This window comes from Orycteropus afer, unplaced genomic scaffold (assembly GCF_000298275.1).
Source record: "Orycteropus afer afer isolate SDZICR_OR568_19922 unplaced genomic scaffold, OryAfe1.0 scaffold00094, whole genome shotgun sequence".
In the NCBI taxonomy this organism is placed as follows: domain Eukaryota; kingdom Metazoa; phylum Chordata; class Mammalia; order Tubulidentata; family Orycteropodidae; genus Orycteropus; species Orycteropus afer.
In genome coordinates, this window is record NW_006921681.1 from 8,660,637 (window position 1) to 8,676,896 (window position 16,260).

The 16,260-nt window shown below is 42.0% G+C and overlaps 1 non-coding gene across 1 annotated transcript; it reads left to right on the plus strand.

Moving 5' to 3' along the window:
- The first annotated feature begins 12,353 nt into the window (after nt 1–12,353).
- On the plus strand, nt 12,354–12,424 carry TRNAG-UCC. The gene has a single exon. It is a non-coding gene; the product is annotated as a tRNA-Gly (tRNA).
- Nucleotides 12,425–16,260: the final 3,836 nt, after the last annotated feature.

Sequence of the window (16,260 nt, forward strand, 5' to 3'; positions counted from 1 at the left end):
ACAAGCCCCACCCCTGCAACAAACCTCATCCCTTTCCTGCTTCACTTTTATCCACAGCACTTATCACCTTCTCACAATCCATAAAGTTTACTAATTAATCTTTTTCTATTTTCTTTTTTCCTCCACTAGCATCTAAGCTCCACAAAGGCAGGAATTCTTGCCTTCTATACCCCCAGTGGTGGTTCATGGTAGAATTCTCACCTTCCATGCAGGAAACCCAAGTTTAATTCCCGGCCAATCGCATGCACGCCCACCACGCATCTGTCATTGGAGGCTTATGTGTTGCTGATGCTGAACAGGTTTCAGTAGAGCTTCCAGATTGAGAAAGACCCGGCAATCTACTTCCAAAAATAAGCCAATGCAAACCCTATAGATCATAACAATCCAATCCCAATGAGCTTGAGGTCGCCATGAGTCAGGAGCCAACTTGATGGCAACTAATCACAGCAACATATCCCAAGTGCCTAAAACTGTGCCTGGGATATGGCAGTGCTTAGTGAATGCTTGTTGAATGAATGAATGATCTAGCATCATTAGAGGGAGCAGGGCAGCACCCAGCATTTCCCTGGACAGAGTCAATAACAGCAGACACACAGCTACCCCCAGAAGGAGCTCAATAAATGGTTACAGGACCTGAGTCTACCTGCCTTTTATTTTGTCACTGTTTAGAGCATTATTTTCCCATATCATTTCCATTTTATGATTTGTCTCAGTGACTATTGAGACTTTCCTGGGCCTCTGCAGGCTGGTGGGGAGCAAGAGAGCCCGGCCCCCACTGGAGCCAAGTTCAGGAGGTAGGGGTTGCCAACAAGAGGCCGTGCACACCCAGGACAAGCCCCAAGGAGAGGAAGGATGGAGGGGAGACGGCTCAGAGGGAGAACAAAGAAAGATAAGATGAATGCCTATGTTAGCAACCTTCTTCATTGCACCTACACTATAGCAAGAGTAATGGAAATTGAAATTCTATTTCAATAAAAATAAAATAAATAAATAAAATTTTATTCACAGTCTTGACACATTTATTTGTAATGAGAGGACGTGGGCAGAGGCCGCTGTCCGTGGTACCTGTGACGCAGAGCTGAGGACTGAGTTCCAGGTTTCTCTCTCTCTCCCCCTTCCTCCTTCCCTCCCTCCCCTCCCTCCCCCTTTCTTTCTCTCTCTCCCTCTCCCTCTCTCTCTCTCTATCTCTCCACCAGCCTTGCAGCTGACTCCACTAGATGAGACAATAAAGCAGCAGGGCCAGCCTCAAGTGGATCCCATCTCGGAAATGGAACCAGCAACCAGAACCCCATGTAGATGGCACATTCAGGAAGGGGCTGATTGATGGCAAGGCAAATACTAACTGGAACAGGGTCAGAGCAGTCAGTGGAGGCTTTGGTGCCAGAAAGGCAGGATTAAATCTCAGTTCCATCCTTCTTGGCTTATGAATTTGGACAAGTAATTCACCTCGCTGGGTCTCAGTTTCTGCCTCTGCAAAATGGGAATACACCTATCTCACAAGGTTGTTGTACAGAGTGAATAATACTTACTTATTTGTACATAAAAATAATAAATAATATTATAAAAAATAATAAAAATACAACTTAGCCCATACATATTTCACAGGCATTTTGCAGATGCAGTCCAGTCGGCCTGGTTTTCGTTTCTCTTGTTTTAGAAACTTGCAGTTCTGTTCCACAGTTTTATCCTATTCTATCAGCCCAAAGAGAGAAAGCTAGAAATGACAACTGAGGATTACCCACAGAAAGATGTTAGGGTTTTGTTGTTGTTGTTTGGTTTTTGTTTTCCAAAAATTTACAGAAGCAGAAATAAGTTGATCAAGCCCTGGTTGGGGGTGGAAACAAAAACCTGTTTCAGTGCGACCCAGAGCACATTCTGAAAGCACCGTATCACAGGAGATTTTTATAATGAGATTTTGTAGTAAACTTTTCTGCAATCTTTTGAGGGATGTGCTTCCTAATGACTGCAGCCTAGTGCTGCCCCAGATCTATCTTGTGTTCCTGGGAAACTGCAGAAAGGCACTTGAAAGCTGTTTTTTTAAGATACAGTTTTTTGTTTTACTCTTGTTGGTGGATTTTGGTCGTGCTAAGCGTGAACAGTTCTCCTTTATGGTCATGGAGATTTCAGCAGGTTCGGAGCACACTCTCTCTGTCTGTGGTTTCAAGTCGGAAGATTTTGTATTTTATTCCCCAGATTTGCTGGGATTGGAGAATTAAAGAGGCCTGCATGATTCCACTGCAGGTCCCCTTTGTTTGACATTCTCATCTCCTTGTTTTATTTATGTATTTAGATGAAAATACACACAGCAAAGGATACAGCATTTCAACAAAATCTACATGTATAATTCAGTGACATTGATCACATTATCCAAGTTGAATTCTCACTAACCTTTTCCAACCATTAATAGAAACTCTCTGCCCCCTAAGCTCCTCATCTAAACTTTTGACATCCTATCTCCTTTTGCAGGAGCTCTGGTAGTGCAGCAGTTAAGTACTTGGCTACTAACCATGAAGGCTGATGGTTCAAATCCACTATCTACTTCTCAGGAGGAAGCTGTGGCAGTCTACTTCCATAAAGATTACAGCCTTGGAAACCCTATGGGGCAGTTCTACTCTGTCCTTGTATGAGTTGGAAACAATGACAGCAACAGCTTTTGGTTTGTTTGTGGTTTATCACATTTTGACCCCAGTAGACCCACAACGTTTCTGCTTGCACATTTGTTCACTCACTTAGAAGTTTGAGTTCAGACGTTTAACAGACCTTTACAAATAGATAAATTTGAATGTTTGGGTATCTTGTAATTTCCATTCTTGTATGAACAGGGCTGGCAGCCCAAACAGGTAAGGAGGGTAGGGGACAGCTCCCAGGCAGCAGGGAGCAATGGCAGACAGTGCTGGCAGGAACAGGTTGGGAAAGCCCAGGAAGTGAGTGGACCAGTTGGAATAGCTAAGGGAGATGAACTTGTCTGTCAGTTTATCGCACTGTGGAGGCTTGCATTTTGCTGTGAGGCTGGAGGCTGTACCAGCAGAAATGCCCATGGTGGACCAGTTTCAGTGGAGCTTCCAGACTGAGACAGATTTGGAAGAAGGAAGATGGCATCCACTTCTAAAAGAATTGGCCAGTGAAAACCTTATGAACAGTAGTGAAACACTGTCTTATATATTACTGGAAAATTTTATGAATAGCCCTGAAACATTGTCTGATACAGTGCCAGAAGATGAGCCCCTCAGGTCAGAAGGCACTCAAAATATGACTGAGAAAGAGCTGCCTCATCAGAGTAGAGCCTACCTTAATGATATGGATAAAGTAGAGCTTTCGGGATGTCCATTTGCTGAAGTGGCATGACTCAATATGAGAAGAAACAGCTGCAAATAACCACTGATAATAGGAACACGGAATTTATGAAGTATGAATCTAGGAAAATTGGAAGTTGTCAAAAATGAAATGGAACACATAAAGATTGGTATCCTAGGCATTAGTGAGCTGAAATGGACTGGTTTTGGCCATTTTGAATCAGATAACCATATGATCTACTACACCAAAAATGACAAATTGAAGAGGAATGGTGTGGCATTCATCATCACAAAGAATGTTTCAAGATCTATCCTGAAGTACAATGCAGTCAGTGATAGAATCATATCCATACACCTACAAGGAAGACCAGTTAATACTACTATTATTCAAATTTACCCACCAACCACCAAAGCCAAATATAAGGAAATTGAAGATTTTTACCAACTTCTGCAGTCTGAAATTGACTAAACTTGCAATCGAGATGTGCTAATTATCAGTGGTGACTGGAATGCAAAAGTTGGAAACAAAGAAGAATCACCAGTAGTTGGAAAATTTGGCCTTGGTGACAGAAATAATGCTGGAGATCACATGATAGAATTTTGCGAGACTAACAACTTATTAATTGCAAATAACTTTTTTCAACAACACAAACAGCAGCTATAAATGTGGTCTTCATCAGACGGAGTACACAGGAATCAGATCTGTGGCAAGAAGCTACGGAGAAGCTCAATATCTCAAGCCAAAGCAAGGTCAAGAGCTGATTGTGGAACAGACCATCAATTGCTCATTTACAAGTTCAAGTTGAAGTTGAAGACAATTAAAACAAGTGCATGAGAGCCAAAATATGATCTTGATTACACCCTTCCTGAATTTAGAGACCATTTAAAAAATAGATTCAATGCACTGAACACCAATAACTGAAAACCAGAATTGTGGGATGACATCAAAAACATCATCCATAAAGAAAACAAAGCTCATTAAAAAGACAGGAAAGGAAGAAAAGACCAAAATGGATGTCAGAAGAGACTCTGAAACTTGCCCTTGAATGGACAGTAGCTAAAGCAAATGGAAGAAATGATGAGATAAAAGAGCTAAGAAGAAGATTTCAAAGAGTAGCCCAAGAAAATAAGTCACTTATTATAATGAAATGTACAAAGACATGGAGCTGGAAAGCCAAAAGGCAAGAATATGCTCAGCATTTCTCAAGCTGAAAGAACAGAAGAGGAAATTTAACCCTTGAATTGCAATATTGAAAGGTTCTATGGGCAATATATTGAATGATACAGGAAACATCAAAAGAAGATGGATGGAATACACAGAGTCACTATACCAGAAGGAATTGGTTGATGTTTATCCATTTCAGGAGGTGACATATGATCAAGAACCAATGGTATTGAAAGAAGAAGTTGAAAGTGCACTGAGGGAAGTGGTGGAAAACAAGGCTCCAGGAATTGATGGGATACCCATTGAGATGTTTCAACAAACAGATGCTGCATTAAAGGCACTCACTCAGCTATGCCAGGAGATTTGGAAGACAACTACCTGGCCAGCTGACTGGAAGTGATCTATATTTGTACCTATTCCAAAGAAAGGTGATATCACAGAATGTGGAAATTATCAAACAATATCATTAATATAGCATGCAAGTAAAATCTTACTGAAGATAATTCAAAAATGGTTACTGCAGTATATTGACAGAGAACTTCCAGAAATGCAAGCTGGAGTCAGAAGAGGATGTGGAATGAGGGATATCATAGCTTATGTCAGATGGATTTTTGCTGAAAATAAGAATACCAAAAAGATGTTTACTTGTGTTTTATTGACTATGCAAAAGCATTCGATGGTGTGGATCATAACAAATTGTGGATAACATTGAGGAGCATGGGAATTCCAGAACACTTAATTGTGCTCATGAAGAACTTGTACATAGACCAGGAGGCTATTATTCGAACAGAACAAGGGCACACTGCATGGTTTAAAATCAAGAAGGGAGTGTGTCAGGGTTGTGTCCTTTCACCATACTTATTCAATCTGTATGCAGAACAAATAATCTAAGAAGCTGGACTACATGAAGAAGAAAGTGGCATCAGGATTGGAGGAAGAATCATTAACAACCTACATTATGCAGATGACACAACACATGAGGATGACTTGAAACACTTACTGATGAAGATTGAAGACTACAGTCTGCAATATGGATTACACTTCAACAAAAATCCTTACAAAAGGACCAATAAGCAGCATCATGATAAATGGAGGAAAGATTGAAGTTGTCAAAGACTTCATATTACTTGGTTCTACAATCAACACCAATGGAAGCAGCAGTCAAGATATCAGACATCGTATAGCATTGGACAAATCTGCTGCAAAGGACCTCTTTAAATTGCTGAAGATCAAAGATGTTTCCTTGAAGACTAAGGTGCCCTTGACACAAGCCATGGCATTTTCAATAGTCTCATACACATGTGAGAGCTGGACAATGAAAAAGGAAGACCAAAGAAAGGTTGATTCTTTTGAGTTGTGGTGTTGACAAAGAATGCTAAGAGTACCATGGACTGCTAAAAGAACTAACAAATCTGTCCTGGAGGAATTGCAGCTGGAATGCTCTGTGGAAGCGAGTATGGCCAAACTTCATGTCACCTACTTTGGTCATGTTGTCAGAAGGGACTATTCCCTGGAGAAAGGTATCATGCTTGGCAAAGTGGAGGGACAAAGAAAAAGGAGAAGGCACTCAACGAGATGGACTGACACAGTGGCTGCAACAATAGGCTCGGGTATAACAAGGATCGTGAGGCTGGCACAGACCAGGCAGTGTTTCGTTCTGCTGTACATGAGGTCACTATGAGTCAGAGACAACTCAATGGCATCTAACAACATGAACTAATAATGATATGTCAAACTATATGAAAAATATTTTGCTTTGTGTTTTTTCTTTTTCCTCTCCCTACATTTTTCTTTCTTTCTTTCTCAAAAACCTCCAGGCTTTTCTTTGCCTGCTGTGGCATGTCTCACCACACCAAGGCTGCTGCCATTGCATGAACTTTCCTGAAGCCAGAATAAACTCGATAAAATTAAGTTTGTCAGAATATGCTTTAACAAGTCTCCACTGGAAGTGTTATTTCCCATTCATCATTTTATCACATATTTATTTTGAGCCAAAGAGGTGGGCAGACACAATACTGAAGGCTTTTCAAGTGGGTGTCTACCAAAGAGAAGTTATCCTGCCTCAGATATCTGGAGGAACATTGAGGAAGAGAAGAAGCTGGCTGGGCAGAAGGCTGGGAGCACAGACACGTGGAGGGCAAATGTGGAGAGGGCACCTGTTTTGGTTCTCTAGCGCTGCAGTAATAGAAAATACCACAAGTGGGTAGTCTTCAACAAAGATTTATTCTCTTACAGTTTAGGCTATAAGTCCGACTTCAAAGTGTCAGCTCTAGGGACTAGGTGAAAGCTCCTCGACCTTGAACTTCAGCTCTGCCTCTTGCTCCCAGCATATTGAAGCTGGAGGCACCTCTTAATTCAGACAGCTGCTGCCTGCTGAGGCTAACAAATCCAAGGTTGACAAGTAAAATGGCACAGTCCCAAGATTATCAAGCAATATGGCAGGCCACTAATTCAAGTCCATTAACAGTCTCAAGATTGGCAGACAATATGCAAGCCACTGAGATGAAGAGTAGGCTACATTCAGGTCCAAGTGTGCCAAAAAGCTAGAGACCTTTCTCAACACTTCTCATTATATACTGGAAGAAGACTGCATCCCCAAAGGCAGCTATTCAACTGCTCACTGCAGATTCTACTATGGAGTTGATTACCAGTCTCATCATGGGGAATAACTACATCCAGCTGTCCAGACACTCAAAACCGGGACCAGCCAAGTTGACACATAACCTTAACTACTACAGCACCTATGCTGAAGTGGAGAGGAGCCCCCAGAGAAGTAGAAGGGACAGACAGGATTACTGGGGAAGTCAGAAGATGAAGAAGAGTTTCAAAGAGGTGGGGTGAGGCAGGGGCATTTTTCACTACCAAGATGGAGAAAATTATAATGATAAGGTATTATCATTAATATTTAATGGAGGATGTTTTAAAATTTAGTGAGGGACATTAAGACCTCAACATATATTTCAAGGAGATACAATTCAATCCATATGATCCAGAATTTTTTTCTGGTTTTTTAAACATATTTATTTAAAATCTGCAAACAATACAATACTGTATTGATAGGTTTCCCTCTCAATGAAGACATGGGGGAAAACAGGCACTCACACTACTTGTGGGAACATAATTTGGAATAATTTTTCTGGAGGACAATTTAAGAGGACAATGTACACCCAACATCTTTAAAATACAGACACCCTGTTCAAACAATTTCACTTCTAGTAACTGATCATCAGAGTTTGTTTCTGAAATGTTCATTGTCATTTTGTTCCTAGTGGGGGAAAATTGTGAACGATCTTAAATGTATTCTAAAAATTCCAACAATAAGCATTTGGTTAAATAAGTTATGGTTTCATCCAGACTGTGAATTATCAAGGCACTGTTAAAATTGATGGTGTGGATGTTTATTGACAAGGGAAAAGTATATCAAATGGAAAAGCAAGTCATGGAACCATAAGTTGAGTATTTCATTGGTTTCTTAGGGCTGCTATAACAAAATACCACAAACTGGGTGGCTTATAAGGACAGAAATCCAAGTCAACCAAGCCAAGCTCCCTCCAAAGTCTCTATGGGAAGATCCTTTCTTGTTTCTCCCAACTTCTGGTAGCCCCAGGTATTCCTTGGCTTGTAGATACATTTTCACATGGCCATCCTTCCTCTGTCTGTCTGTCTGTCTCTCTTCACCTCTTTTATAAAGACACCCCTCAGATTGGATTTGGACCCACCATACTCTGGTAAGATCTTATACTAACTGATAACATCCTCAAAGACGTGATTTCCAAACAAGATCACACTCACAGGCACAGGGTGAGGGATGTTAGGACCTCAACATACAGTTTGGAGGTGGGGAATATAATTCAATCCACAATAAGTATGATCCAACATTTTTTCTAGTTGTTAATAAATCTTATTAAAAATCCACAAACACACATGGTATCAATAGGCATCCTTCTTGAGCAAACTGAAAAGAGCAACTCAAAAGGTTAGATAGAAAGATTGTAGGGCAGTGAGTTTATGTTAATGGTGGAGGAATAATTTGGAAAAAGAGCATGAGATGGTTGCACAGCTTGAAGAATGTGAGAAATGTCACTAAATTATACATGGAGAAATTACTGGATCTGTGTATGGTCTGCTGTGTATATTATTTTCAACAACAACAACAAAATAAATTAAAAAAAAAAAATAGGAGTCCCTTTTGGTGGTGGATGATGAGGGTGTCTTTGGGTGAGAGGGCAACTCTCATGTGATCCCTGGTGCTGTCTTCACATGATGCCCATGAAAATGGTGCCAGCATGCTCTCAACCTGCCCACTCTTCTAATGCACCTTCCTTGTTGTAGAGGTTGGAAAGCCCAAAGCAAAAACACTACATTTCCCAAACTGCCTTGCAGCTCAGTAACTTTGATAATGTTGTAATTTTAAAGATATCATTTCTACTTTTTATTTAGCAAGCCAGTCTTCTAAGTATGTCTGTCTTCCTCTTCCTAAAGTATACTTCTCTTCTTTTCTAAATGCTCTTAACCTCCATCTTTCACACAAGGCATTAGCTGCTTTGGTTATTTCTGTCTTGGAGGTGACTGGCAGCTCAGTTTCAGTGACCTGGAGTCAAGAGGCAGGACTTGGGGCCTCAATTTGTCAGTGTGGAGCATGGCAGCTGTGTCCTGGCGGTCTTAGTTGTCTAGTGTTGCTATAACAGAAACATGTGGACAGCTTTTACAAAAAGAAACTTATTTTCTCACAGTTGAGGAGGTTGGAAGTACAAATTTATGGTGCTGGCTCTAGGGAAAGGTCTTTGTCTCATTTCAACATCTGTGGGTCCAGTGTTCCTCATGTCTTGGCATCAATCTTCCCCTGGGTCAATGAGGTTCTCAGCACAGGGACTTCTGGCCCAAAGGATATACTCTGATCTTGGCTCTTCTCTCATGGCGTAGTGAGGTCCCTTACCTCTCAGCTCACTTCTCTCTCCTTTCATCTCTTGTAAGATAAAAGATGTGACTCAAGCAAGGGTGGGACTTGAGTAAGAGTGTGACTCGAATATAGGCATGACTTGAGTCACAACCTCTTATAAGTCTGTGACTCAAGATACATCCCACATGGATCCTATTTCATTTACAGATAGAGGTTAAGATTTACAGCACATTACAAAATGGAGGATAATTCACAAGATGGAAGATAACCACATACTACTAAGAATCACAACCTAGCCAAGGTGACACATATTTTAGGGCAACACAATTTAATCCATGACATGCTATAATAGAAATACCACAAGTGGGTGGCTTTAACAAACAGAAGTTTAACAAACAGTCTGAATTCAGGGCACCAGCTCTAGGGGAACACTTTCTCTCTGTTGGCTCTGGAAGATCCTTGTCTCTTTTGAGCTTCTGTTTCTTGGTTCATTGGAGATCTCATGTGGAGTGCTATCTTCTTCCCCCATCTCTACTTGCTTGATTCTTGCTTAATCTGCTCCTTTATATCTCAAAAGACACTGACTTAAAATACACCCTACACTAACACTGTCTCATTAACATAACAAAGAAAATTCTATTCCCAAATGGGATTATAACTTCAGGTATAATAGAATTTACAACACATATTTTGGGGGACTCCATTCAATCCACAGCACTTGCTCAGCAGCTGGGTCAAGGTGGTGGGGGCGTGGATTCAGGGCTGGCAGCTACAAGAATAGCCTCCTGATTCCACAAGTGGTTTCCTGATTCCACAAGTGGTTTCTTGATTACAGAGCAGCAGCTGCCCCATTGATGCCTAGTTTTGCTGTGTGGCTGTCAGAGTCAATCCAGAAAACTTACATTGGAGTCTGAGTCTCTGTCCCCACAATTCTATAGACCATTGAAAACCATGCAAAATATCCCTTTCTCTGCTCTGAAACTGACCTGTGCCTCTTATCTCATTTCCCCTGGGGAAGGGAGGTGGAGTTGGACTTACCCTTCTTCTCTGCCCTGCCTATGTTTATGGCATAAACGCCAAACCCAGCTTCCCTTGGGACCTTTACTCTTGATTCTCAAAAAGTCCTAACAGTTACTATTTCTGTATCTTTGTACACTGGCCATAAGTAATCTTAATGCCAGGTGGTGCTGCTGCCCAATCAGGCTCAACCAAAAGGGTCTTCAGGGAGAAGAAGTCAAATGACAGTATCTCAAGTATTTATATCAACATATCTGAATTTTTCCTAATATTTAGGAATAATCATGTATTACTGATTGTATCAGTTTCCTGTTGTTACTGTTAATTGCTGTCAAGTTGGCTCCAACTCATGGTGATGCCATGAAACAGAACAAAATTTGTCCATCCTCAGCCATCTCCATGATCCTTGGTTTGCTTCAGTCCATTGTTGCAGCCACTGAGTAATTAGGTGCCTTTCAATCTAGGGAGGTCATCATCTAGCACGACATGGGACACCATTCTGTTGTGAGTCGTTGGTTAATTTTCGGACTTAGATCACCAGGCCTCTCTTACTAGTCTGTCTTAGTCTAGAAGCTCCTCTGAAACCTGTCCACCATGAGTGACCTTGCTAGTATTTGAAATACAGGTGACATTGCTTCCACCATCACAACGACACAGAAGCCATCACAATGTGAAAAACTGACAGACAGGTGGTAGACTAGTTTCCTAGGGCTGCCATAAAAAATTACCACAAACCGGGTGACTTAAAACATCAGAAATTCCCTCAAAGTTCTGGAGGCCAGAAGTCTGAAATCAAGATTTTGGTAAAACCACCCTCCCTCCAAAGCTTCTATTTTAAAAAAATAAAAAATAAAAAACCCTCACTGCCATCAAGTCATTTCCAACTCATTCATAGTGACCCCTCCTTGGGTTTCTGAGGTGGTATTACTATGGAAGTAGATTGCCCAACCTTCCTTCTGAGGAGTGGCTGGTGGGTTTGAACCACCAGCCTTCTGGTTAGTAGTCAAATGCCTTAGGCACTGTGCCACCAGAGCTCCCAACGCCTCTATAGGAGCATGCTTTCTTTCCTCTTCCAGCTCCTGTGGCTCCAGATATTCCTTAGCTTATGGCAGCATAACTCCAATCTCTGCCTGTTTTCACATGGCTTTCCCCTCTATTTATGTCTCTGTAGCCAAATCTCCCTCTCATTTTTCATAAGGACGCCAGTCATTGGATTTAGGATCTACCCTATTCTCATATAACCTTATCTTGATTACATGTGTAAAGACCCTATTTTCAAGAGAGGTCATATTTGCAAGTACTGGGGGCTTAGGGTTTGAACATATCTTTTCAGAGAGCACAATTCAACTGACTACACTGATACCATAAAAAAAATGTTTCACAAAAATATCCATGGCATGCGACAATGAAATGAGAGGCAGCTTGGAAAGCTGTGCTGGGCATGAGCACACACTCTAGGAATCCATTCCCTAAAAAGAAGTGGTTGGGTTTGACCATTGTATCCTTGATGAGTCTCCTGGTATGCATTGTCCAATACCACAGCCCCTGGTCATACATGGTGATTGCACACTTGGAACACAGTCAAAACTGAAATGTACGATAAGGGACAAATACACACTGGATTTCAAAGACTTGTTCCCAAAAAAAGAACGTGAAATATCCCATTTGTAATTTCTTAATTAATTGCATGTTGAAATGATAATGTTTTGCATACATTGCATTAAATAAAATATATTATTAAAATTAATCTCACTTGTTTCTTTTTACCTTTTGACTACGAAGCCAAATTCACTGCCGTCAAGTCGGATCTGACTCATTGAGACCCCTCTTTGGGTTTCCAAGGCAATATCACTACAGAAGTAGATTGCCCAACCTTCCTTCCAGGGAGTGGCTGGTGGGTTTGAACTGCCGGCCTTCTGGTTAACAGTCAAATGCCTTAAGCACTGTGCCACCAGAGCTCCCTCTAGAAAATTAGGGGGCATTGGTGGTTCAGTGGTCGAATTCTCACCTTCCATGTGGGAGACCTGGGTTCAGTTCCCAGCCAATGCACCCCGTGCACAGCCACCACCCATCTGTCAGTGGAGACTGTTGCTATGATGCAGAACAGGTTTCAGCAGAGCTTCCAGACTGAGACGAACCAGGAAAAAAAGATCTATTGATCTACTTCTGAAAACCAGCCAATGAAAACCCTATGAATCACAACAGTGTGATGCACAACTGGTCGTTGGAATGACGCAGGACTGGGCAGCGTTTTGTTCCGTTGTGCATGGAGTGGTCATGAGTCAGGGGCCGAATTGCCAGCAGCTAAAAACAACAGCTAAAAAGTTTAAATCCTTATGTGGCTTGAATTCTATATCTATGGCACAGCGAAGTTCTAGAGCATCTCAGGGGCCCAGGGAGGGCAAGAGCACGATGGGATTGGAAAATGAATACGTTAAGCGGCAACAAATAGGATGGTGGGGAGAGAGATGGTAGCTTTTTCAGAAAACTAGCAGTAAATTGAAGAAGGAAAATGGGAAAATGGCTTGAAAGGAAAAGAAGGTTTAGGAACGCAGTTTAGGATTGGGGGAATCTGAGAATGCTGGCTGAAAATTAGAGTCGAAGAGAGGGAAGAGCAAACGTGCTAGAGAGAGGAAGTATTGAACTCAGTTCCAGAGCAGGTGGTGAAGGATGGGGCCTAGGACATGGTAGACATTAAAACTCTCCCTGAGGTTCCCTGTAGCACCATTCACACCAGCCAAAAGGAGGAAACAACCCAAGTGGCCACCCACAGATGAATGGATAAACAAAATGTAGTACATATATACAGTAGAATATGACTCAGTCACAAAGAGAAATGAAGTTCTGATGATACCTGCTACCACGTGGTATTAAAAACCTTAAAAACATGATGCTGAGTGAAATAAGTCAGACACAAAGGGATAAATACTGTATGTTGTCACTTTTATGAAATACCTAGATTAGGCAAATGCATAGAGACTACAGGTTACCAGGAGCTGGGGTGGCACAAATATTTAAGAGCTATTAACCAAAAGGTTGGTGGTTCAAATCTACCCAGAGGCATCTTGGAAGGATCATAGTCATTGAAAGTGCCATGGAGTGCAGTGCAACTCTGACACATACGGGATTGTCATGAGTTCGAATCAATTCACCAGCGACTAGTTACCAATAGCTGGGGGAGAGAGGGGCAGGCGGTTATTGCTTAATGAGTACTGAATTTCTGCTTGGAGTGATGACAAAGTTTTTGAAACAGATAGTGGTGATGGTTGCGTAACATGCTAAATGAAATTAATGTCACTGAATTGTACACTTTAAGTGGCTATTTTTTGTTATGCATATTTTAGCACAATTATTTAAAAAAAAAAAAAAACCACCTACAGAAGAACATTTATTGGCATTTTCACCTTAACTGAAAACTCAATATAGAAATAATACAATATGGAACAATATATTACATGTAACACATGCATGAGGAGCCCTAGTGGCACAGTGATTAAGCACTCAGCTGCTCACCAAGAGGCTGGCAGTTTGGATCCACTCAGTGGCACTGCGGGCGATTACAGACCAAAACACCCTGTGGGGCAGTTTGACTCTCACATTGGGGGTGGCTGTGAGTTGAAATCGACTCGACAGCAACAAACAACAACAACAAATACACACAGAGAAAAGACTGAAAGTTAATCACCAAAAACATTGCCCCTTTCTGCAGCGTGAGATTACTGTTTTCCCTGACGTGGCTTTTTCTGTGTCTTCCAAGTCTCCTTCATTGTACAGGTATTGATTTTGTAGTTAAAAAAGAAAATAGTAATTTTGTTATAAGAATCCGAGAGGTCTAGGAAGCTTTTTCTGGGTCAGAGAAGGACATGGGTTGCTTGTTCTGGATCCCCTGAGCTTCACCCCAGCCCCCACCGTGGACCCGAGGAATCATAATCTGGGGGTAGGGGCTCCCCAGGCAACTCTGAAAGACAGCTGGCTTGGGAAGCTGGGACAGAGCTTTCCCAGCTTTGCAGCCCGGCCCATAAAAAGCTGCCTGCAGGCACAACGGGGCTTTGTGACTCAAATGTGGCTTTGGTTTCCAGCCATGCTGCCGTCTGTCTCTTGGATCAATGGCCTCTCTGGTGTTGCTGGCTCAGCAACTGGTTCTCAGGCTGTGGCCAAGAAGCCTGGGAGTGCTGCTGGGGTTGGTCTGTGACTGAGAGCCCTCAGCTAGGCCTGGAGGTGAAAGGTTGGAGTCAGCGACCATCTGCCAGGGCCCTGAACACAGAAAACCCCCAGAATTACCTGTTGCATTAAATTCCTAAAGGCTTCTGACCTTTAACCCCCAGCTTCTTGGCAAGGACTCATTTGGATCATCATGTTCTACTTTGAGTTCAGAATAAAATGAGTTCACAATTAATTTAGGGAAAGCTAACTATATGTCTCCGGGTGGTGGAAATTGTTAATGTGCTTGGCTGCCGACCAAAAGGTTGGAGGTTCAAGTCCACCCAGAGAGGCCCAGAAGAAAGGCCTGGTGATCTGCTTCGGAAAAGTTAGATCCTCAAAAACCCTACGTAGCAATCTACTCTACAACACGCAGGTTGTTGTGAGTAGAAGTTGACTTGATAGCAGCTGGTTTGTTTTTAAAATTATGCGCCATGAGGCATTGGTGGTTCAGTGGTAGAACTCTTGATTTCCTTGTGGGAGACCCATGTTTGTTTCTGGGCCAGTCCACCTTGTGTGCAGCCATCACTCATCTTTCGGTGGAGTTTTGTTTGTTGCTGTGATGCTGAATGGGTGTCAGCAGAGCTCCAGACTAAGATGAACCAGACAGACTTGGAAGAAAGGCCTGGTGATCTGCTTTCAAAAATCAGCCAATGAAGACTCAGAGGATCTCAACAGCCTGATCTGCCAACCATGGGGATGATAGAGGAGGTAGTCCTTCATTTTGCTGTGCACAGGGACACTGTGATTCAGGAGCCAACTGGATGGCAGCTGACATCAACATGACTGTGTCAGGTGCTGGAGAAGCACTGGGCGTGCCTCATCCCACTGAATCCTCACAACAACTCTGTGAAATGCTGCCACCTATTACCGCCCCGTTTTATAGATGAGGAAACCGAGGCCCAGAGAACTTAAACCACTTGCCCAAGGTTAATTAAGGCATGTAGTTGGTAACCAGGAAGTCAGAACTCAGAGCAGGTTGTGTTCACTGAAAACCCACCTGGAGTCTTCTTACTTACTGCCTCTGTCCTTGGTGTGCATATTTGAGTATCATCTGGAAACAGGGTTGGACACAAAAGAAGAGCAGAATTTTGCTTCTTTCTCTTTCTTCATGGGAACTTTGATGGCATCGTAGTTAAAGCATTCGGTGCTAACCTAAAGGTCAACAATTCAAATCCACCAGTGGCTCCATGAGAGAAAGATGAGGCGGCCTGTTTTTGTAAAGATTTATAGACTTGGAAACCCTATGGAGCAGTTCTGCTCTGTCCTATAGAGTCACTATGAGTTGGAATTGACTCAATGACAGTATATTTTGCTTTGTTTTTTTTCTCTCTTCATTATCCAGCAGAAAGGTAAAGAGCATCTGGACCTGGCCTCCTGAAGAGAGGGGCTTAGGGGAGCCCCTTATAGGGAAGGGACCCAAGAAAGGGGATGCGGAACGTACTGTGCTCAAATCAGCATCATTTTCAACATGTCAGGAACTCGCCAAATGAATTACAAAATAAAGCTCTAGATGACAGAATAATGAGCAATTCATTTGAAATGTAAAACAAATAGGTAACTCTCTGGTGAGAAGGCAGAATAAATGGCATTTGGATGACATTTGGTGATTAAATTAAACAGTAATGAACTCCGAATAATGTACCCAGAGATCGGCTGGGGAAGTTTTTTTTTTTTTTTTTTTT